We start from the raw sequence: 24,550 nt of genomic DNA on the forward strand, positions 1-24,550 counted from the left end.
TTTGTGGTGACACGGATGTGAAGACATAGATATTTGTGACTTCCCACATCTATTTGTATTTAAGTGTGAAAGGCTGACGTCCCAGATGAGTCACCTTTCCCAGTTGAAGCCTGTTATGGGGAAACGCATCAGGCAGGACCACTATCTGTGACGTCATCCTGCATAAGCAGGCAGGTGCCGATCACCACCGTGTCTGTTTTATGCTGACCTTAAGCTGCCTAATTGCAAGTGTATATTAGGTTTTTCAATACATGTTTTAAACATATTACACTACAAGGCTTTTCTCTTCTCGCATTATAGTGAGTTGAACTATTTCATTTTATATTACAAAGTAATAATAGAAATAATGCGCTTCAATCATCCTAACACCATATCAACCATGGTGCCATGGTGGCTGAAGCGCTAACACCAGCCATTGAGTCTCTTTTCCCAGTTAAAGCCTGTTACGGGGAAATGCATCGGACAGAAGCACTATCTGTGACGTCATCCTGCATGAGCAGGCAGGTGCCGATCGCCGCCATGTTTGTTTTATGCTGACCTTAAGCTGCCTATTTGTAAGTGTATATAGGCATAACCCACTTTTAAGTAGGCAATGGGGTTTATTTACTAAAGCTGGAAAGTGCAAAATCAGGCTCACTTCTGCATAGAAACCAATGAGCTTCCAGGTTTTATTACCAAAGCTTAATTGAACAAGCTGGGGTTAGTAGCTCATTGGTTTATATGCAGCCTGATTTTGCAATTTCCAGCTTTAGTAAATAAATCCCATTGTGTACTTAAAAGTGGGGTATGCCTGTATTATGTTTTTCAATAAATGTTTTAAACATATTACACTACAAGGCTTTCCTCTTCTCTCCGCACATATTGGTAGTATTTCTACCGGATTCCTAAGCATTGGTTGCCTTGGAGTTATTACCATCATCACCCGTGAATTGGATTTCTCCTCCAGCCTGACCGCTGAGTCCATTGGAATCGGATCCCTCCTCCAGCCTGACTGCTGAGTCTATTGGAATTTAAACAAGTGCATGTGATCTCTATTACCTGAGGTCCACTATTTCTGGTAAGAGGCGAGTTTTTGTGGTGAAGGGAGAACAGAACACCGTGTTTATCTGGATCGCATTAGGATTACTAATAATTCATCACAGTTTTTCCTATCACTGGATTGGGTGTTGACATTTTTTGGACTTATGTATAGACACATTTTTCTTAAAAGATTATTTCCCTTTAATTCACAGGGTGTTTGTGTTCAATATACATTTTTATTCACATATATGTTATAATGAGTACTAGTTCATTTATGTGTGCTTAAGATATTAATCATTGATTTTTGATTATCACCATTACCATTGGTTTGGTATCAGATTAGCACACCTATTATTTATTTAGTCTTGTGTTCGGACTTATTTGGTTGCAGCTTATCTGTGATTTATTTTGCATTTATTTGTTTATTTTGAGTGGTAGAGGGATATTTTTATTTATTTTTAATAGAAAAGAATGGAATAGAATGGAAAGAATATAACAATAAAACCTTTTTCTGAACTTCTAATTTTGAATAGAATTTTGAAAAGAATGAATTAAATGGAATATTGAATGGAATAAATTAAAATTCGAATAGAATAGAAAAGAATAGAGATTAATAGAAAAGAACAGAATAGAAAATCTAAAAATAGAATAGAAAAAACAAAATAAGACTATAGGAATAAATGTGGAAACACGCATTGAAAGAATCACATTTCTTTCCCTGAACCTTTAGCCGAATTTAGTATTTTCTATGGCTTTATGCGGCGCGGTTTCACAAGTAGCCTGAGTACATTAGAGAGCTGTCTGGCACTTTTCTCTAAACTCCATCCCCCAGCATATTCCCCGGCACTGTGTCTGGTTTGCCAGGTATATTAGTCTGGGAAATGCTGTTACTTGAAGCAGAACTGAAACATCATTCTGTCCTATTCTGTGAGCTTCGGTTCATTGAGCTCAGGTGTTCCGGCTAATGATCTGCCAGTCTACCGTACAGTCACAGGCCGGTTTATCACACTGGATAGCAGACAGGCCAATCTGCCCCAGCCAAGTTCTATTCACAGAGTTTCCCCAGAAGTTTCGGAGTTGTTTAGCTGTTTCATTGCAGAAGCTGTCAAAGTGAACAGATAGATTTTTTGTTAAGGCTGTGACAGTTGCCCTTTACACATGTGCGGTGCGTCGCAGTGTGTTACCCCACATGAGCTAGCAGATGCGCTATTTCATGCTCTAATGTGCAATGTGTTAAGGTGCTGGACATGTCCTTTGCATGTTCATGTGCTATTGCGTGTGCTAACAAGCATGGCGTTAGAGCACAGGACATGTTCCAGACACGTATCTTTATTTCAATTGTGCCACACCATAGTGCACAGACGGTCCACTGGGGTGCATTTGCAAGGTGCGTTGGAATGCCATTCGAAATTCATGAGTTGGGATAACGCACAGAAGGGGGGTCATTTACACTTTCAGTTAGTGGTGCACCGAAATGAAAATTTCCGATGCCGAAACCAAAAATTCAGGATGTACTTGGCCAAAACTGAAACTGAAATTTATGTTTTTTTTTAAAAAATTCACACTATATTGTCAAAAGTATTGTGACACCTGGAGTTACACGCACATGAACTTTAATGGCATCCCAGTCTTGGTCCGTAGGGTTCAATATTGCAGCTATAACAGCTTCAACTCTTCTAAGAAGGCTGTCCACAAGGTTTAGGAGTGTGTCTATGGGGACCATTCTTCCAGAAGCGCTTAATGCATCAGCATACCAAGACATTTTGGACAATTTCATGCTCCCAACTTTGTGGGAAACAGTTTGGGGATGGCCCCTTCCTGTTCCAACATGACTGTGCACCAGTGCACAAATCAAGGCCCGTAAAGGCATGGATGAGCAAGTTTGGGGTGGAGGAACTTGACTGGCCTGCACAAAGTCCTGCCATCAACCCGACAGAACACCTTTGGGATGAATTAGAGCGGAGATTTTGAGCCAGGCCCTCTTGTCCAACATCAGTACCTGACCTCACAAATACGCTTCTGGAAGAATGGTCAAACATTCCCATAGACACACTCCTAAACCTTGTGGACAGCCTTCCCAGAAGAGTTGAAGCTGTTATAGCTGCAAGGGTTGGGCCAACTCAATATTGAACAATACGGACTAAGACTGGGATGCCATTAAAGTTCATTTGCATATAAAGGCATGTGTCCCAATACTTTTGACAATGTAGTGTATGTATTTTTATATATAGAGGTGAAGCTAGAATTTTTTGAAAGGCATTAGGACTTTTATGGTACCACTTGTACAAGCAAGCACCAATATGTTAAAATTCAACATATTTTATTACAAAATATTAAAAAAGAAAACAGAAAAAAAGGAAAAGAGACTTTTTACATATAACATAAATGGACATAGTTTAAAACATCTGACAACTCCTTTTAAAAGACTAGATCATTAAATAGGATACCCCTCTAAAATGAAAAAGGGGGGAACTAAATTTGTTGTTAGGCCTATCTTTCATAACATGTTTCGTGGGGTAACCACTTCCTCAGGAATTTAAGAAGGAGTCATAATCTAGCCCATCCATGGGGGGAGGGGGGTGTGATGGTGCTAACAACAGTAGTCTTCAGGGCGGGTATTGGAGTTGGGTGGTTAAAAGCATTAGAACCTAATCTGGAGGTACAGCATCAGAAACTGAGGGTGTAAGTAGGTGGACAAGAGGTAGGTAAAGACACTAGGTTTTCCCAAGTAGTGACTGGTAACCTCTCAAAATGTGCTGGGACTGTATAAAAGAATAGATCCACATCCACATATACACATTAGGCTAATTATTCAGTAGCAAAGATTCAAATGCCATTCAATAAACTCATATTCAATGACAAAGGTCCAAGTCCCAAGGTATAAAGCACAATGGATCACCAACATGAAGGTAATTGTAAAGTCTACATCAATCCACTACACCACCAGGTAATAAGCAGTAGAGGGAGGGGAACCTATCCTCCAAATTATACCCAACTCCTGTCCAGCAAACTCCCCACCAAACCCGGAGGACCCTTTGTTATTGAATATGACTGCTATCATTGGGGCCCTTCTGTGAGGTGGTGCATGTGAAGTTATCCCTTTAAGAGTGTAGACTTGATGGCTGATGGGCTGCTAAGTCAGAAGCAGTCTTTATAATAAACAGGGCTCAACCTCCTGGTTTTACTGCTCCAACCACAAGTGTAAAACTTAGCTTTAGGTAGTATTGCACTAAAAATTAAATGCCTTTGGCAGATTTTGACAAGGACAGTTAAGCCTTTGAAAAACAGAAGGTATTCATATGTCTCATTCTATTACATTTCCAAAAAATAAGAGGATTATTTCTGATTTAAGGACAGTGGACAAAGCCATAAAAATCCTTGCTTTACACCAAATAAGCTAATCATTGCTTTACGTCCCATCGACACATGAAGAACCACTGGTGTATAGTGCAAATATAGCCAAAAAATAGAGTCATTTATTTCCAACTAAGAGAAGTGATGTACACCAGATGACAGCAGGATGAGCAGGATGCACTGCAGGGCAGGAGTCCCACAGATGTACCAGGTGGTGCTTGACAATAGAGAGAGAGAGCCAGGGACAGGAATCAAGCCAGTAGTCATACACAGGATATCAGCCGGAAGCAGAGGCAGAGAGCTGAATCAGGAACAAGCCAGGGTCATACACTGGAACTCTGGCAGCAGCCGAGTCAGGAGGGGAAGCAGAAGTCATACAATGGAGACCAGGCAGAAGCAGAATTGGTGGAACAAGCCAAAGTTCAGGAATCGGGAATGGAGACAAGAGAGGTCAAGGGTGAGCCGGGTTGGTAACAGGGAGTCCAAATACAGAAGAAGCAGAACACAGGAACACAGGGGATGCTGAAGATCATCTAGCAACTTGTGAGTCAGACTGCTAACTTTAAATAGGCCACTGGGCACCAGGATCAGTCACACATTGCTTGTGCCATGGCGCACATTTGACTTTACCTTAGTAGAAGCCTTTGGAAAGTCAGTCAAAAAAGCAATAGGTTCGGAGGAAGCTAAGGAAGCACCCCGAAAGAGTTGAAAATACTTCCTGAATTTAAAGAAGGAACCAGAATCTTTTCCTTTCATTGAAGAGTTAGAGGATCTTATAAAAGACGAATGGGAGAGTTCTGATGAGAGGTCTAGCCTTAATAACAGGCCAGCGAAGATGTACCCCTTAAAAGATGCCAGGGTAAACCCCCTAATTAACATTTCAGTCGTCGATGGCCAGACATGGCACCCTGCCAATCGAGGATGCAGTTACCTTTTGGGACATGCTAGACGGAAAGACTGATTTAGAATGAAAAAAAGCATATTCCACGGCAGGTAGCACTTGTAGACCAGCAATTACCATGGCAGCGGTGGGTAGAGCTATCTCCGGATGGGCCACTAATATAGAAAAATCTTTCCGGGAAGGAGCTGACCAGGAGAAGATAATTACCTCCCTCCAGGAACTCAAGTAGGCAGGTGATTTTGTAGTGGAGGCTTCAGTGGATATCACCAGGTCTTCTGCCCGGGCAATGTTAGCCTCGGTAATGGCAAGAAGGGCCTTATGGCTAAAACCTTGGGTAGCCAAGGCCACATCAAAGACACACTGGTGCAAAATTCCATATGATGGGGAAAATCTCTTAAAGCGGAAGTAAACCCATCCATAAAACAGTTTAATTTCCGGCACGTGCTGGAAATGTAACACTCCCATTGGTTGTGCTCTCAACCAAACTGTCAAACCATCCAATGGCTGGTGTCATAACTGATTACATGTGCAGTATCATGGCAGTTGTAGATTAAACAGAGGCAAAGATGGCAGCTTCCTTGGCTGAAAACGATAGGGGGGTTTACTTACACTTTAAGTCCCAAGTTGGCCATTTCGAAAGTAACAGGAGGCCAGTCAGGTTTGATTTCTTCCGACAGAAGACCAAAAACACAAAAAGGTCCTTTCTATAGACGCAACCTTCCAGAAAGATACAGGGTGGCAAAGTCCTATAGACCAGGAAGAGAATTTAAAAAAAACTGGAGAAATACAAAGTCATCTTTTTTGAGAATGCAGAAATCCAAGACCACCCCAACTGGGGTGCAGCAGAAGTCCTTTTGAAGGTGCGCCCATCCATCCTGTACAGGTGGGCGCCAAACTCAAGAGGTTCATACAGGTTTGGACGGATAATATCAAATATTCCTGGACTCTTTCCACAATCAAGTTCGGTGACAGGTGGAGGTTCATAGGCAGACTATCCAGAAACCATTTCAGCCAACCAGACTCCCATCTTCTTCAGACAAGAGAAAATTGCTACTGAAGTATGTGACAGAGCTAAGAAAAAAGGGAGCGATCCTGGAAGTCCCAACATGTCAAAGGGGAAGAGGATTCTATTCCCCTCTATTTCTAGTAAAAAAGAAAACAGGAGATTTATGACCAGTATTGGATTTGAAGAACCTCAACAAAAAAAATCAAGATAGAAGCTTTCAAGATGGAAAGCCTCCAGTCCATACTGATAGCAGTGAACTTAAAAGATTGGATGCTATCCATAGATTTATCGGACACTTACCTGCACATCCTGATGCATCCTGCTTTTCAAAAATGTATTTGTTTCTCAATCAACCATCATCACTTCCAGTCCAGTGAATACCGTTTTTACCAAAGTTCTTCTACCGGTCATCGCATTCATCAGGAAAAGGGGACTAAAAATACATCATTATCTAGATGACATTCTGCTTTTAAAGGAAAGTCAGAATACCTTGCTCCAACATCGAAAAATATTGGTCACGACTCTTCAGAACTTTGGCTGGTTAGTCAATTGGGAGAAGAGGAACCTGCAGCCCACACAAAATATGACATTCCTAGGGGCAGAACTGAATACGAAGCTGAACAAGGTACAGCTCCCTCAAGAGAAAGTGTTGCCTCTAATTCAGAAGATGCAAAAATTAATATCATTGAGACATTTCCCAGCCAGAGTCTGTATGAGCATTCTAGGATCCATGTCTGTGACTCTGCCAATGATCCAGTGGGCCCAATTGCACATGAGAGTGCTGCAAAACTCTTTTCTGATGCAGTGGGATGGAGCATCAATGCTTCAGACAATTTCCATCCACAGCTGGGTAAAGCAGTATAAATATGGTGGTGGACGTATTCGGGCAACCTCAGGATGCACAGACCTATAGTCCATCCAGAGCCAGAAGTAGTCACGTCAGATGCCAGTCAGGAGGGATGGGGAGCTCATTACCAAGATCAAGCAGCTCAGGGTCAATGGCAGTTTCAAGCGCACGGAATGGTATCAAATATACTGGAGCTCAGAGCAGCCTTTCAGGCTCTCCTAGCATTTGCCCCATCCTTGAGGGGGAAGAACGTTCTGATTCGGATGGACAACAAAGTGGCTGTGGCTTACATCCAGAAGCAAGGAGGTACCAGGAGCCGCACACTGAAGGAGGAAGTTTGCCCCATCTTGGATTGGGCGCAAATAAATCTAACAGACCTGAGGGCAGTGTATGTTCCGGCAGCACAAAACATATTGGCCGACTATCTGAGCAGGGAACTTCTCTCGAACAACGAATGGTCTCTGAGCCATCAGGCCTTCTCTCTCCTGACAGAGACTTGGGGAATGCCAGAGATCGATTTGGCAGTGACACCTGTGCACACCAAATGTTGAAGATTCCTGTCAAGAGCAGCTTTCCCGTCAGCCAAGGGAATAGACTGCCTGATCCATCCTTGGAACGTCAAACTAGGGTACATATTTCCACCAACTCCCCTAATCGCGAGGTTTCTATCCAGGCTCAGGAGGTCATCTGCTACAGTAATAACAGTAATTCCTTTTTGGCTGAGGAGGCCTTGGTTCACAACCTTATTACAACTCAGTCTGCAGCAACCACTGCCTCTCCCGGTAACATCGGTCCTGCTATCCCAGGGTCAATTCCTGCAACTGGCTCCGGAGAAGTTACACTTGATGGCATTGAGATTGAAAGGTATAGGCTGCTAGAGCAGGGTTGTTCTCAAGAGGTGATATCAACACTACTACAGGCCAGAAAAAGTACCACCAACACCATGTATGCGAAAATATGGGGAAGATTTTTTTCTATGGCCCAACAAAAAAACTGGAATCCAGTTTTGCCAGAACCCTCACAAATTTTGGAATTCCTCCAATCAGGTATTAATAAGGGGTTAAGCTCAAGTACCCTGGAAGTACAGATTTTTACCTTATCTGCAAAAACAGGCATTAGGTGGGAGTTACATCCCCTCGTAGTTCAGTTTATGAGGGCATGCCTGAAGGTCAGACCTCGTAAGAATCCAACGTTCCCGGCATGGGACCTTTCAATAGTATTCAATGCTCTTTCAAATCCTCCTTTTCACCCGGCTGAGTCAATCTAGTTATGGGACTTAACTCTGAAACTAACCTTCCTCATCACCATTACATCAGTGAAGAGAGCACTGATGATAACAGAACCCTACCTGGTCTTTTATCCTGAAAGAGTGAAACTGAGACCTTCAGACTTTTTCATCCCCAAAGTGGCAACATAATTTCATTATAATTAAGACATCGTCCTTCCATCTTTTACTAATAATCAAGTATAATCAGCTATCACTAGACATGTGCATTTGTTTTCGTCCGAATGCATTTTTGTCTGAATTTCGGGTATTTTCGTTATCGTTTTAACAAACGATAATGAACGTGCAGAATCCGAAAAATCGAAAGATACGACATAAACAAATGCTTTATTTTCGTTATTGTTGTGACAACAGTTCGATATAGATAGGAGATTCGACATGACGCTGACAATAGCGATCTGTGTCCATCGAACCTGTGGTCGAATGTGCCTAACCTTAGCTCTATTAGAACAAGATTATTCTACATAGAGAGAAAAGATTCTACATAGAGAGAAAAGATTCGACATTATAGAGAATATAACAAAAAAGGTCGAATGTGCCTAACTTAACTCTATTAGTCCAAGATTATTCGACATAGAGAGAAAATTTGACCGGAAATGTACGATTGCGTCGTCGTACAGTTTAGCTGCTCCGTCGAATCTTCTTAGAACATTCGACCGACACCATAAGCCTTCAATAACAGATTCGACCTTAATTATATCAGATTTTCGGACAAATGTATTTTTTTTTAACGAAACTAAATAAATAAAAACGAATTTCAGGAGTAACTAAATAAATTTGTTTTTTGGACGAAAACGAAATTCCGAAACAAAATATTTCAGTGTGCACATGTCTAGCTATCACCGGTTATTTGACGGCTACAGCTCCCTTTAGGAAAACGGACACTCTCTTGGTAATTCCTCATGGGGTCAGGAAAGGTCAACGGGCAGCTTCTCACACTATCGCATCTTGGCTAGTCAAGTCCATCAACAAGGCATATTCCATTCGTCAGTTTGTAGTTCCTGAGGGCATTAAAGCTCACTCAACCAGGGCAGTGGCGACTTCATGGGCAGCATACTGCAGGGTTTTACCCGAGACAATCTGCAAGGCAGCGACCTGGTCATCCACACATACGTTCATATCCCACTATAGAGTAGACTCTGCTCAGTTGACAACGGCAGACTTTGGGAGCACGATAGTTAGAGCCAATTCTTCAGCATTATAAGGAATAGATATTGTCTTCTTGCACCCACCCGACTGGTGAGTTATTTCCCAGTGTGGGCTGCCATGATGCGTCAGGAAAATGGAAAATTGTATACTCACCTTTCCGTGATTTCCTTTCCTGGGGCATCTTCATGGCAGCACACAGCAGCCCGCCTGTTCTTAGATGATATATACAGAGAATGAAGCGGGGTGTCTCTCTTTCAATTTTATAGTTAACCAATCCTGTCAGGTTGTGGAGGTGGAGTCACAACCCAGTGTGTGCTGCCATGAAGATGCATCTAAGATTGATACAATTCATGAGGAAATCTCCAATGCGCAAAAACTTCCCTCATGCAACACCCCATGTCCACAGATACAATCATTACTTCCCTCATTCAACCCTGCTACTATTAATGAGGTTGCTAAACTTTTATCTATCACTCATCTAACCACCTGCCCCCTGGATCCTGCTCCCTTGCAAATGCTACGCTCATCCTCTGACTCAATTCTACACTCTCTAACTCACATTTTCAACCTCTCCATCTCTTGTGGCAGCTTCCCAAACTCTCTAAAACATGCGCTAGTCACCCCCATACTTAAAAAGCCCTCACTGGACCCCACCAATCTTAACAACCTATGTCCCATCTCCTTACTCGTCTTCTCCTCCAAACTTCTTGAAAGACTGGTCTACAATTGACTAAGCGACCATCTGACCATGAATAAACTTCTTGATCTCCTTCAGTCCGGATTTCGCCCTCAACACTCCACGGAAACTACACTCCTTAAACTCTCAAATGACCTACTAATGGCTAAAACGAGTGGACACAATTCTGTACTACTTCTCCTGGATCTCTCTGCTGCCTTTGACACAGTGGACCACTCCCCCCTCCTCAATAAACTCTACTCCTTTGGTCTCCATGACTGTACTTTTCACTGGTTCTCATCCTACCTATCCCACCACTCCTTCAGTGTCACTTACAACTCTACTTCCTCCTCTCCTCTTCCTTTCTCCGTTAGGGTCCCCCAAGGTTCTGTTCTTGGACCTCTCCTTTTCTCAATCTACACCACCTCCCTGGGTCAGTTGATTGCCTCCCATGGCTTTAAATATCATCTCTACGCTGATGACACCCAAATCTATCTCTCCACCCCAGCTCTCTCCATCTGTCTCCTCACGCATTACCAACTTACTAGCAGACATTTCACCCTGGATGTCACATCACTTCCTCAAACTCAACCTATCCAAAACCGAGCTCATGATATTTCCTCCCTCAGGTGCTACTTCCCCTCATTTCTCTGTCAATACCAACGGCTCAACTATCAACCCATCTCCCCACGCCAAAGTCCTAGGACTTTGAACTAACCTTTCGGCCCCACATTCTATCTCTATCCAAAATTTGCCGCCTCAACCTCCGCAACATCTCCAAGATACGCCCCTTCCTTATCAATGTCACCACAAAGCTTCTAATCCATTCCCTGGTCATCTCCCACCTCGACTACTGCAACTCCCTCCTCATTGGCTTACCTCTAGATAGGTTATCCCCTCAGTCCATCATGAACGCTGCTGCCAGGCTCATCCACCTCACAAACTGCTCAGCGTCTGCTATACCCCTCTACCAATCCCTCCATTGGCTGCCACTCTGTCACCGAATTAAATTCAAGATACTAACTATAACTTACAAAGCCATCCACAACCTGGCCCTTTGCTACATCTCTAACCTAGTCTCAAAATACCAACCTAATTGTTCTCTTCACTCCTCCCAAGACCTCCTGCTCTCAAACTCCCTTGTCACCTCATCCTATGCTCGCCTTCAGGACTTCTCCAGAGCCTCTCCCATCCTCTGGAATGCTCTACCCCAATCTGTCCGATTTTCTCCTACTTTATCCACTTTCAGACGATCCCTGAATACTCATCTCTTCAGAGAAGCCTATCTGGCCCCCACCTAACAACTGTACATTCACCTTCTCAATCAGCACATCACCCACAGTTATTACCAAAACCTGAAAGCCCCCCCCCCACTAAACATAATAACACATAGAAAACAATAGTTGTCTACTGTATGTTCCCTTGTAAGCCTGCATTTATCTATACAGCTCAACAAACATGGCGTTAATGAGCCCTAGAGCCGCTGGGAATGTCATCTGACCGCACACTTTAAGGGCAAAAAACAGCAGGAAATTAAATATTTTTAAGAAAATACACAGCTTTTTATTTAGCCAAAACCTATACCAAGCCACAATATCTTTATTACTAATTTAGATTTTTCCCTTTGTACTCTAAATGACAAAATCGCTTGCATAACAAGTATATATTACATTTTTAAACAAAAGTGAAGATTTCCGTTAAAGTTACCCTTTAAAAACGGATAAATACTCATTATTCCACGGAAGTAAATGTGAGTTCTCATTTTTCATCTCTAGTGTGTTTATTAATATTGCAACATGAACTCCAGAGAACAACAGGCACACATAGACTTATTGTATTCCTATAGCCTGCAGTTATGGTGCTGTCACCAAGTCTTGCATCAGATAAAGATTAGTCTTTTTTTTTTTTCTTAATTTGTATGCAACATTGATTTGGGCAATCGATATCCTGGTAGGATTATAAACCTGGCTGCAATAATGAATTGGAAGTTGTCCTTCTGAATTTTAATTGTTACTACACTGATGACTCTTGGCCTGTGAGTTGGAGAGTGACATTCTGAGACTTACATCTGGCCCCATGTCAGAATCCATAAGAGAGTGCTGAGTGGTTTTACTTCGTCCCCTAAAATTAACAAGCATTAAGCAGAGCTGGCATCCCAGCCTAAGCTCCTCAAATGGATTGTAACTAAGGCTGGTTCTATATTCTTTCCTGGTGGCTAGTGAAATGCTCCTACATTGCTAGACTCAAGTGTATGAAAAAAGTGTATAAAAAAAAAAAAAAAAATATATATATATATATATATATATATATATATGTATGTATATATATATATATATATATATATATATATATATATACGTATATATATATATATACATATATATATATATATATATATATATATATGTTAGCCTTGGATAAAATAAAGGAGGATTAGAACTCATGAACTCATGTTACTTTTTTTTTTTTTTTACTTTTTTACTGCCTGTGTGCCCATTGAGAAGATTCACCCCTCTGTTCCAATGACCACTGTCACTGAGAAAAGAGGGGAAATCATAAATTTTGCAGTTGTCACCAGAGCAAGATATGAGGAAAAATCTTACAAACGGGACAACTATTCCTTTCCAACAATTCTCTAGGATGAGAATTCCATTCACTTAGGAGATATTTCCTTTAACCCCCTCCAGCCCATGCTATAACTGAAATATCACTACAGCGCGGGCTTAATTTGCCTGAAGGGCATAAACGGATGTCCTCCCATGATCACGCTGCCCACCGCGCTCTGTTATCGCTGAGTCCTTTGGGCTCAGCTGATCACAGGTCAGGGTAAAGGGCCAATCACAGCAACTGATCAGGGATGTAAACGCAAGCCTGTTATCAGCTTTTCTTTCCTGACCCTGAGGAGAGAAAAAGAAATTTGATAACTGACTTGTGTTAAAGGGACATTGGAACTGATGATCAGGGCACTGATTATCAGTGCAATTCCAACAGTGCCCATCAGTGCTGCCAATAAGTGCCCATCAGTACTGCCAATCAGTGACCACCAGTGCTGCCAGTCAGTGCCCATCAGTGCTGCCAATCAGTGACCACTAGTGCTGCCAATCAGTGGCCACCAGTGCTGCCAATCAGTGCAGCCAATCAGTGCCTCCTCATCAGTGCCACTTAACAGTGCCCATCAGTGCCACCTAACAGTGCCCATCAGTGCTGCCTATTAGAGCCCATCAGTGCCACCTATCAGTGCCTATCAGTGCTGCCTATCAGTGCCCATCAGTGCCGCCTCATCAGTGCCCATCAGTACCCCCTATCAGTACCCATCAATGCCGCCTCATCAGTGCTGCCTCATCAGTGCCCATCAGTGCAGGCTATCAGTGCCCATCAGCGCAGGCAGCCTCATCAGCGTACATCAATGAAGGAGAAAAATTACCTGCAAAATTTTATAACAAACTATTTATTTCTTTCAACTTTTTTGGGTCTTTTTCATTTATTTAGCAAATGAAAAAACCCAGTGGTGATTAAATACCGCCAAAGGAAAGCTCTATCCCTGTGGAAAAAAAAATGATAAAAATGTCATATGGGTACAGTGTTGCATGACCATGCAATTGTCATTCAAAGTGTGACAGCACTGAAAATTGGCCTGGGCAGGAAGGGGGTAAAAGTGCCTGGTAGGCAAGTGGTTAATTTCCTGCTACATATCCAGGGCAGGGACTAAAGGGAAATACTCCTAGCAAGACACAGGGAAAAATCATAAAGCTGAATTTCAGCTATGGATATGTTTACATTGTTACATTGGTCCAACTTGGACCATACCTGTAGGATCTTGGTAGAAGCTGTTTCCGAAAAAAACAAAACAAAAAAACAAACAGAATGATTTAAATAGATAAAAAATGATTTATTAGCTATAAGCTATTACTAATGATAGTGAATGCCAGATCAACAATCATTATTCTGTTTCCACCAACCACTTTGATTAATTTCTAACAGAACATTAGAAAATAATCACATAATATCTCATTCCCTCAATTTAGATTTACTGCTCCTTATCTATCTGTGTAAATTACTTTAGAGCACCACTCATGAAAAATATAGTATTCAGATAACAGTATCTGTTTTTTTATTATTTCACATAACTTTCTTTATATTTTTCTAGACATTTGCATGCAGACAAAGCTGTGGAAATGTAAGCATGACAAACATTTCTACAATACATACACATTTCCCTTTACGTTATTGATTTTAAAAAAAGTACAGAAAAATATCTGTTGATCTGGAAATATTCAGTGAATTCATAACTTCTTATGTGGACTGACCACACTGTGCCTCTACAGCACTAAAATCCCAAGCAGTGTTGACAGTTCTGCCCCTGTCCACATATTGTGTGTATGGAAAGTATGTTGTTTGGGTGGTGTGTGAAAAGTTACTAGGAACATACCTCCTACCATCTACCATTGCAAGAATTTTTCAAGTCTGGTGTTGATGTCAGAGAGAGTGATACTAGTTGTTTCTCTCTACAGGAACAAGATAAAAGAAAAAAAAAATAATGCTAGGGTATGCTGTAGAGGAGTAGAGGGAAGAATAGGGGTAACTATAGATCATGCTTGCACATATCTTTAAATAGTTTATTGGAGTAGTACTCAACATATAACCAATAACATGATGGGTATATGATATACAAAAGCTTTATAACAATAGTAAATCCAGGAACAGCATGGGGGAGAGGGGGAAGCATGACAAGATTGCCTGAGGTGGAGGGGAGTATACAGAGTAGGGTTGCCACCTGTCTGGGATTCACTAGGACAGTCCGGTTTTTAAATCATGTGTCCGGTTTTCAGGCCACTTGAAAACTGGACACATTATTCAGACCGAACTATGGCTCCCTAAGATAACTGGAGAGAGAATTGGTTGTTCTCTGATGGGGCACCTGATGTAAGGGCACCTCTGGTGGGGGCACCTGATGTAAGGGGACTCTGGTGGGGGCACCTGATGTAAGGGGGACTCTGGTGGGGGAACCTGATTTAAGGGGGACTCTGATGGAGGTACCTGATGTAAGGAGGCACGCTGATGGGGACAACAGATGTAAGGGGGGACTCTGATAGGGGCACCTGATGTAAGGAGGACTCTAATGGCGCACCTGACGTAAGGGGGACTCTGATGAGGGCACCTGATTTACGGGGGGACTCTGATGGGGGCACCTGATGTAAGGAGGCACGCTGATGGCGACACCAGGTGTAAGGGGGGCTCTGATAGGGGCACCTGATGTAAGGAGGACTCTAATGGGGCACCTGATGTAAGGGGGACACTGATGAGGGGCAGCCTATGTAAGGAGGACTCTAATGGGGCACCTGATGTAAGGGGGACACTGATGAGGGCACCTGATTTAAGGGGGACTCTGATGGGGGCACCTGATGTAAGGAGACACGCTTATGGGGACACCAGATGTAAGGGGGACTCTGATAGGGGCACCTGATGTAAGGAGAACTCTAATGGGGCACCTGATGTAAGGGGGACTCTGATGGGGCACCTGATGTAAGGAGAGACTCTGATGGGGCACCTGATGTAAGGAGAGACTCTGATGGGGGCACCTGATGTAAGGGGGGCTCTAATAAGGCCTCGCCCTTTCTTTAATTGGCCTATCTTCAGTCAGCCGAATTCGATGCTCTTGGCACAGCCCACATTGACGTCATCCTTGGAGAACATTTTCTCCCATCGGGCTATCTGGGCTTTAATCCTCTCTTTCCATGAAGGGGGAAGAATCGGGCCATGGATCGTGGTTCCTCCTCCATTTCCCCTATGGGCGACCTCATTCCCTACCACCGGGATGGCAGCACTCACTTTTCCGATCACCATTTGAGGCTTTAAGCTGACCGGGTGGCTAGTGACATTCCACACACTGACAGGAATTCACCCTCCGTTTCTTAGTAAGGCCCAGATGGGGGCAATCTCTGGGACCAATTTTATCCCGACCTCTTCTGCGGGATCAGCCTCTACCACCATGTACGAATCTGGCTGGTCCCAAGACAACTTGACTGGGGCTTTAAGACAGGCTTTTTCTCCAGGTTGCAGCACCCTCTCTTGGGTGTCCAATCGCCACAATCTTCCCACTGCTTCCGCAGGTGCCTTCTTTTCTTGCAACACCCTCTGGAATGCTTGTCTCAACTGAGGATGAATTTTCCCAACAGGAGTGCCCTCCAAGGCCAAGGGAGTGAGTAGCCTTCTTACAAAGTTGGTGTCCGTGCCTATCAGTAGGGATGGGCAAAGGGATTGGCCCAAGCATAAGTTTGGCCGAATTTTCGTTGTTCGGAGGTTTGGCGAACAGCCGAACAAACAGGTTATTTGACCGTTTGTCCCCCCCCGCTGAACCGGCCACAATGCATTGCTGAATATTGCATTGCAAGCCCTGATTTCCTGAAGCAGTGAAAGCTTCAGCCAATCAGGGCACAGAGCCCTGTCAGAGTCATGATTGGACACTGTCATCATGACTTTATCCAATCATGGCTCATTCCGGCCCCCCAGTATAAAAATATTCTTTCAATGGCAGCCATTTTCAATATGATTTTGGCATGGAGAGAGAAGATAGAACAGAGCTCTGTTCAGTGCTATTAGTTAGTGTGCTATACTGTGCTATTTTGCTTCAATTGTCAGTGTAGGGTAGGGACAGTTCAGATAGTGTCAGTGTAGTGAAGGTTGAACACCATCTATTTGATTGTGTTACTGCCAATTTAACACCATATAGTTCTGTGTGCGTTACTGCCAGTTTAACGGCATATCGTTTTGTGCATTACTGCAAGTTTAACGCCATTTAATTCTGTATGTATTACTGCCACTTTAACGCCATATAGTTTTTTGTGTGTTGCTGCCAGTTTAACGCCATATAGTTTTGTGCGTTACTGCAAGTTTAACACAATTTAGTTCTGTATGCATTACTGCAAGTTTAATGCCATATAGTTCTGTGTGTCACTGTACGTTTGGTGCATTATATTGCAGTATATTATAGTGTATCCATGGAGTGTGTCTGTGTAGTGTGAGTACTCAAATTAAAGTGCACCAAACACTTTACATTGATTAAAGTGCATCTACGTACAGATTTCCACTTCTTCTTTACATTTGCTTTTAAGCACTGCCCCCTCCCTCCCATAATGTCCGGGAGGACAACAAGTAAAGGCAGATATTCCTTTGGCACTGTAAGGGGGCTAGCAACAAATGTGTCCACTGGCAAAGGTGGACATGGTGGTCAGTCCTCAGGCAGGGTATCATTTCCTCTCTTTAGTGAGTTTGCCCATGCTATCCAGCCACAGCATGCAGAGGAGGTGGTGGACTGGCCTACTAAAACTTCCTCATCCTCCTCATCTTCCGTCACACAAGCAGAGACAAGTGTGCAGTCCCCTGAAGTTGCCAGAGTGGATAAACCTGCCTCCTTGTTCACATCTATTCCTGCCATAGCCCCAACATCAGCCATGGAGGAGTCAGCTGAGTTATTTGACCACAGCGTCAGCCACTTGCTCCTTGATGATGCCCAGCCATTACTGGATTCAAATGTTGGTTCTGAGGTTGAAGATGACAGGAAGATGAGCCTAGAGAGAGGAGAGAACACTGGTAGACAAATTGGCATTCATGTACCCCCAGCCGCAGCATATTGCCAAGTTGTCTCCAGTGGTAATGATGATGATGGAGGAGATGGAGATGATGATGATGATGATGAGGTCACTGATGCGACTTGGGTGCCAGATAGAGCAGAGGAGGAAACTGAAGGTGAGGGGTCACAATCCCAAGGAGGCACACATCAAGAAAGAGTAGAGAGCAGCCACCCTATTCCATCACATTCTGCAGCTGTTATCTCCCGGCCCACTCCCCAAAGCTCAGCTGTCTGGGCCTTCTTCAGCACATCTGCAGCAGATAGCAATGTTGCTATCTGCAAACTGTGTCTCAGGCAAATCAAACGTGGCAAAAACACCAGCCATTTGGGTACCACATGCTTAACAAGGCATTTAACATCCAACCACTCAGCCTGTTGGCAAGAACACCTAAAAGCTACACAAAAGAGGCATAAATCTGTCCCTCCTCCTCCTTATCCACTTCAGTCTGCCCCTGCTATGCCAAGTCCTTACCTCTCAGCAGCCACCACTGACAAGGATGATGGTATAGTACAGCGTGTCCCAGGTCCTAGCAGCACGTCTGCCAGCAGCACACCACCAGCTGTAGACTGTATCCGGCAAATTTCTCTGCTCCATCTGCTGCAGCGGAACAAAAAATACAGTCCCTGCCACCCACATGCCCAGCGTCTAAATGTAAGCTTGTCAAAGCTGTTGGCTCTCCAACTTCTGCCTTTCAGCCTGGTGGATTCTGCCCCCTTCCGTGAATTTGCACAATGTGCTGTACCACAATGGTAGGTTCCCAGTCGCTACTTCTTTTCACATAAGGCCGTTCCATCTCTCTACTATCACGTGGAAGGGAATGTTCTGGCATCGTTGGGCAAGGCAGTTGGCCATAAAATCCACCTTACTGCTGACACGTGGTCCAGCAAGCATGGGCAGGGACTATATATTTTGTTCACAGCACACTGGGTAACGCTGCTTGCAACTTGAAAGGATTCAGGATAGGGCTAGGTGCTGCAGTTTGTTGTGCCCCCACGTCTCCATACAGCTGGTGGTGCTGATGTCAGACTTGTGAGCTCTACCCCCTCCTCCTCCGCCACCTCCATGCCCTCCTCTGCAGAATTTTCCTATGAACATCAGGTACCCCCTAAGCGTTCAAAGGGCTATTCCCAGAGTCAGGCTAAAAGGTGCCATGCAGTGCTTCAGCTGATGTGTTTAGGAACCACACTGGAGCAGAGATTCTTGCAGCTCTGCAGGGACAGGCCCAGAGGTGGTTCACACCATGCCAGCTGGAGCCAGGAATGGTGGTGTGTGATATTGGCTCAAACCTCCTGTCCGCCCTTAGACAGGGAAAGTTGACACATGTGCCATGCCTGGCACATGTCCTCAATTTGGTGGTGCAGCGTTTCCTATATACGTACCCAGGGTTGCAAGATGTGCTAAAGCTGGCCAGAAGAGTCTGTAGCCATTTAAGGCGGTCATACACAGCCAGTGTTGGTTGGCTGAAATTCAGCGGGAAATCCACCTGCCCATAAACCGCCTGATTTGTGACATGCCCACCAGGTGCCACTTGACTTTGTCAATGCTGCAGCAGCTATACATGCAGCAGAGGGCCATCAACGAGTACCTGTGCGAATACGGCACAATGACAGGCTCAGGGCGCCTCAGCTTTTTTTTCCCCACACCAATGGCTGATCATTAAGGATGCATGCACTGTATTGTCACCATTTGAGGAGGCCATAAGGATGGTGAGCCGTGACAGTGCATGCATCAGTGACACAACCCCTGTTGTGTTCCTGCTGGAGCAGACACTGCGTGGCATTATGGACAGGGCACTGGAGGCAGAGCAGCAGGAGGAAGAGGAGGACTTCCTTTCCTCTCAAGGCCCACTTTATTCAGACACCATGATTCCTATGTCACAGAACACACAGAAGGAGAGAGGGGAGGAGGATGAGGATTCTGGCACTTTCATAGGCTTCGAAGAAGAGGAAGACATGCGTCAATCTGTAAGCGATGGCTTTGCAACCCCAGGACCCTTGGGAGTAGTACATGGCTGGGAGGAGGAAGTTCCAGATGCTGTCACCCTGAGTGACCCTGAGGAGTCTGCTTCTCAAGCCTCTACAAATTTGAGGCACATGGGCAACCTCATGCTTCAAAGCCTGCGAAAGGACCCAAAAATATGTGGCATAAAGGTGAAGAATGATTACTGGTTGGCAACCCTCCTTGACCACCATTATAAGGGGAAGGTCTCAGAACTCATCCCGTCCCCACAGAGTGTGCAGAAGAAAAAATCTCTTGAGGACACATTAAAGAGGATTTTATTGAACCTTTTTCCTGACTTCAGTAGGTTACTGTGTCATGGAAAACGTCGTTTTGAGTCTTCTGTTGGTCAAGAGAGGAGCATTGGAGAAGACGTCTGCCTAAGTGAGGCATTTTGGAATTTTTTTAGTCCTCGCCGCCCAGGGCTGTCAGCTTCCACATACCATCGGCAGCGTCTGCATCACATGGTGGACGATTACCTCAGGGCCAAAACAGAGATGGAGAGCTTTCCAGTTGACGATCCACTGACTTACTGGGTCTTGAGAATAGACGACTGTCCAAAACTTGCCCAGTATGCTATTGAGTTGTTGGGCTGCCCTGTATCCAGCGTGCTTTCAGAACGGGCATTCAGTGCTCCAGGAGATTTCGTTACTGATCATAGAACATGTCTGTCCACAGACTCCGTGGATGTTTGACTTTTATAAAAATGAATCAGTCCTGGATTACCAGCTATGAAGCCCCTGATGCCAATGTCACTGATTAAGTCTTTTTGGGATGTGGAATCTCTGCAGGACTTCAAGGCTGCCTAGCTTTGAAGGTGTTCAATCATTTCATCTGGAAGAATGTTTTTGGTATAAGTTTCATGGGCACAATTAACACCCAAAGACCAATTTTTTAGCACCTGTTTGACAGGTGCATATCATTGCAATTTTTTTTGCCTTCATCAAGAGCACCTCTATAGGGTTACGATGGGAAGGCGCCACCGACACCCAAAGAAAGACCAATATTTCTGCACCTGTTTGACAGGTGCATATCATTGCAATTTTTTACAGCAAGGCCAATTCCTGCTTTCATCAAGAGTACCTCTATAGGGTTACAATGGAAAGGCGCCACCGACAACCAAAGACCAATTTTTCTGCACTTGTTTGACAGGTGCATATCATTACAATTTTTTACAGCAAGACCAATTCTTGCTTTCATCAAGAGTACCTCTATAGGATTACAGTGGGAAGGCGCCACCGACACCCAAAGACCAATTTTTACACACCCGTTACTTCTATCCAAAGTCAAAGTGACACCAGAATGTATCCAAAACATCTCTCATCTTGTTCCCAGTGCACTACATTGTGGCCTCATCATACACACTGGCTCCTCAGCTGTTGCTGAGCAAAATAAAGGCAGCTGTAATTTTTTTGGGCTTTATAAATGCAATTATTACCGCAGCAGATTCTAGACATGGTAAATAGACATGGTATCTGCCACTTTACTGGTAGACTAAGGGGACCCCCCAGGCACTATATTGGAAGGAATTTTTCATTTTTATGCTTTCACTTTAAAAAATCAAAAAATCACTGCTCATTTAAAAATGACATTTTTCACAAGCTTTTTTTTATTGATACATGTCCCCCAGGGCAGGACCCGGACTCCTATAACCAATGTATGCCCAATTACTTGCATATAAGCCTTCAAAATGGGCACTTTTGATTTTTGACGTTCAGGTCCCATTGGCTTTAATGGGTCTATTATTCGGGTCTGAACTTTCGCAGTGTTCGAAAGTTCTGGTGCGAACTGAACAGGGGTCTGTTTGGCCCATCCCTACCTATCAGGTTTGAATTTCGGCCAGATCCGGGGGGGCATACATTAGCCAATGTGTCAAAGGTTTCTGGTTTTCCTGCTAGAGCAGAGTCAAAGGTAATTTTGATGGGTATGTAACCATCATAAGGGCACTTCTGGGTCCCAATACCCCAAATTTCTAGCTTGTAAAGTTCGCACAAAGGAATATGTTTCAAGTATATGTGCTAAAAATCTCTATATAGTAGTGTCACCTGAGCTTCAGTATCCAGCAGTGCTTGTGTATACTGTAGATGCCCTTTATTTGTACTGATACTATGGGGGAAGGCCCCACTACACTAAGTTTTTGGGTAGGTTTCCCTTAGGCGACTCTATCGCCTGTGCCCTCACCGGCCTTGTTGGAGGCATTGGATTTGGTTTAACGGCTCATTTAGCAAGGTGTGCATTGATTTCCTATCCCCGTCTTCCATTCTCTGAGGGTTTTATTTTTGTAGCGTGCTTAGGCACCAGAGGGTTAGAGAGGACTGGTGGCTTGCGTCCCCCTTTCCCTTTGGCTCTCTTCTGGCATTTTCTCTTGTCTTTGGAGTGCAGTTTTCCCTTGGGACTCTCAATTAGCTCCTTCACTGAGGTCCCTTGAAGTTTCCCGCCGGCATTGGAAAGAGCAATTTCTGTAAAGCTCTTAGAACTTCGTTAAGGAGTTGAGGGTTGACGCCGGATGTGGGGCACTTTGCTCAGAAATGTCCGACCTCTCCGCATCCGTAACATCTCTCTTCTCACTCTGGGTACAGTTTTTGTTCACTTGCACAAGTCCCTTGCTCATGAACTTTCACTTGGGTCTCCATCACTCACATCAGAGCATGATACATTTGAGTTTGAGCATAAGCCACCTGAGCCATCAGTTCTGCGACTGGTTTATGGACATCAGGGAGGGGCGGCCCCATCGGTTCAGACTCAATTCTGCTATCCTCATCAGAGAACTCAATTTCCGCATAGACGGCTCAGGCCACCACTTTCTCCTTGTTCTCAGCAGTGGGGTTCAAGTCTCTGGATCAGTGACTTTTCTCCTCTAACAGAGCCTCTTCCTCTCGTACTTCCCTTATTAACTCTGGATAGGTGGGTACCACCTGAGTTCTCTTCAACAATAATTTGAGCATGATGGGATGATTGGGCCGGGCCCCTTGCAAAACCCAGTCCAAATGGGCCTGATCAACATCTTTAGGATCAATGCCCTTCTTGAGGATATTTTGATGCAGCATTCTGTCTACTCAGGAGATGTATTGGGATAGACTCTCCTCCCCCTCTGTTGGTGAGTGTGGTTGAATATATACATCAAATCAGCGGTAGTTTCAACTCTTCTGAAGACAACATATAAGGCATCTATGTAGTCCATGGCAATACAGGCCCTCTTGCCCATCCTCAGGTTACGGATCATGTCAGCCACTGGGCCTCGAAGGCTCTCACTAAGCCTTTGTCAAAACACTCCACTCTTCCATGGCCAGTAGAGCCTGGCTCATCCATGTTTCCAATAGGAGTCGGTAATTGCCCCGAGAAAAATTTAAGTCTTCGGTAACTCTGATTTGTATTTCCAGACCCATTCTTCTCCAGACTATCGACTAAGCGACTCATACCCAGGTAGAAAGAGAGAGGAGGGATACTGACCCCATGTGAGTCGGCTCCCACAAGTACAGGACTTTTCTCGTGAGTTTTTGCCGAAGGTGACTTCTCGGTCTGTCCTCTCTCCATTTTTAGAGGGAACACCCTTGCAGTTACTTCTTCCGTCAGATGGACCTCTTCCTCCTGAAAGCACACTGGCACCTCTCCTTGCCATTCTATCAGTGCCCTGATTTGATACAACTACAATGCCTCTGTCTCCTCCAGGTGGGCCCGGTGTCCTGATGCCAGAGTTTTCAGCCACCTTCTGATCTCATTCTCTGTGTGCTCATTTCCTGAGATCTCCAGAATGGTACTTCTATTTGTTGGGGTCCAATGACTTCTACCCCAAGCAACTGCGGCCATTTAGACGGCTTCCCACACAGATTGCGGCTCTGATTTAGGTTGGCTAGGGCCAGCTGCAGATAGCATGCCAGATGAGCCCCCAAATGTAGCACGGTCCCGTATTGGACTGCTGGGTATTACCTGCTCATCTGCTAGGCCATGACCACGTGAACTTTCCGACCCACCTGACACTCTGGGTTCAGACATCCTTGTATCACTGTAGGGCAATAATCAGACAACTCAATGTATTTAGGTTCTATGATTGTTTTACTCGAACCAATAAAAGGGAAGTTGTCACAAAGAGGATGTCAGAATTCTTTTGCTGAGTTCTGGGCGACAGTGCCAACTCAGCAAAAGAATTCTGCCGAAATGCACAAGACAATATTTTAACAACGACATTGCTATACATATATGTACACTTCCTTTAGAAATAAAGTTGTCCCCCTCCTAGACATATGGTAAAGCTAACTGCTTATACTGCCACTCTGTAGACGATGGAACCTAACAAGAAGGAGAACGGGTCTGTGGAAGAGTAATATAGGGGCCTTTCTACAAGTAATGCCAATAAAGTCCATGTTGCAGATCTGATGTTCTTCACTGGCTAGTTGGAGCTCGTTAACTGTAATCCGATGGAGTGTAGTGGGACGATAAATTCCTTGGAATGGAGAAAGCTAAAGATTTCTAAGCACGGTTTTCAAATAATGCAGTACAGTAATTTTGGGGTAAAAATTTCTGTGCAAAGTGTCTCAATGCAAGTGTGACAAAGAATGGATAAAGGTCGAGCGATTTGCCCTCTCACCAATGACCAGATCACTCTGATGTCTTCCGAACAGGAACTCGTGTAGCGACAATCGTGCAGCAGATCCGCTGTCTCGATCTCCCCACGTGAAGCTTGAC

The sequence above is a fragment of the Aquarana catesbeiana genome, linkage group LG01 (assembly GCF_042186555.1).
Source record: "Aquarana catesbeiana isolate 2022-GZ linkage group LG01, ASM4218655v1, whole genome shotgun sequence".
Lineage (NCBI taxonomy): Eukaryota > Metazoa > Chordata > Amphibia > Anura > Ranidae > Aquarana > Aquarana catesbeiana.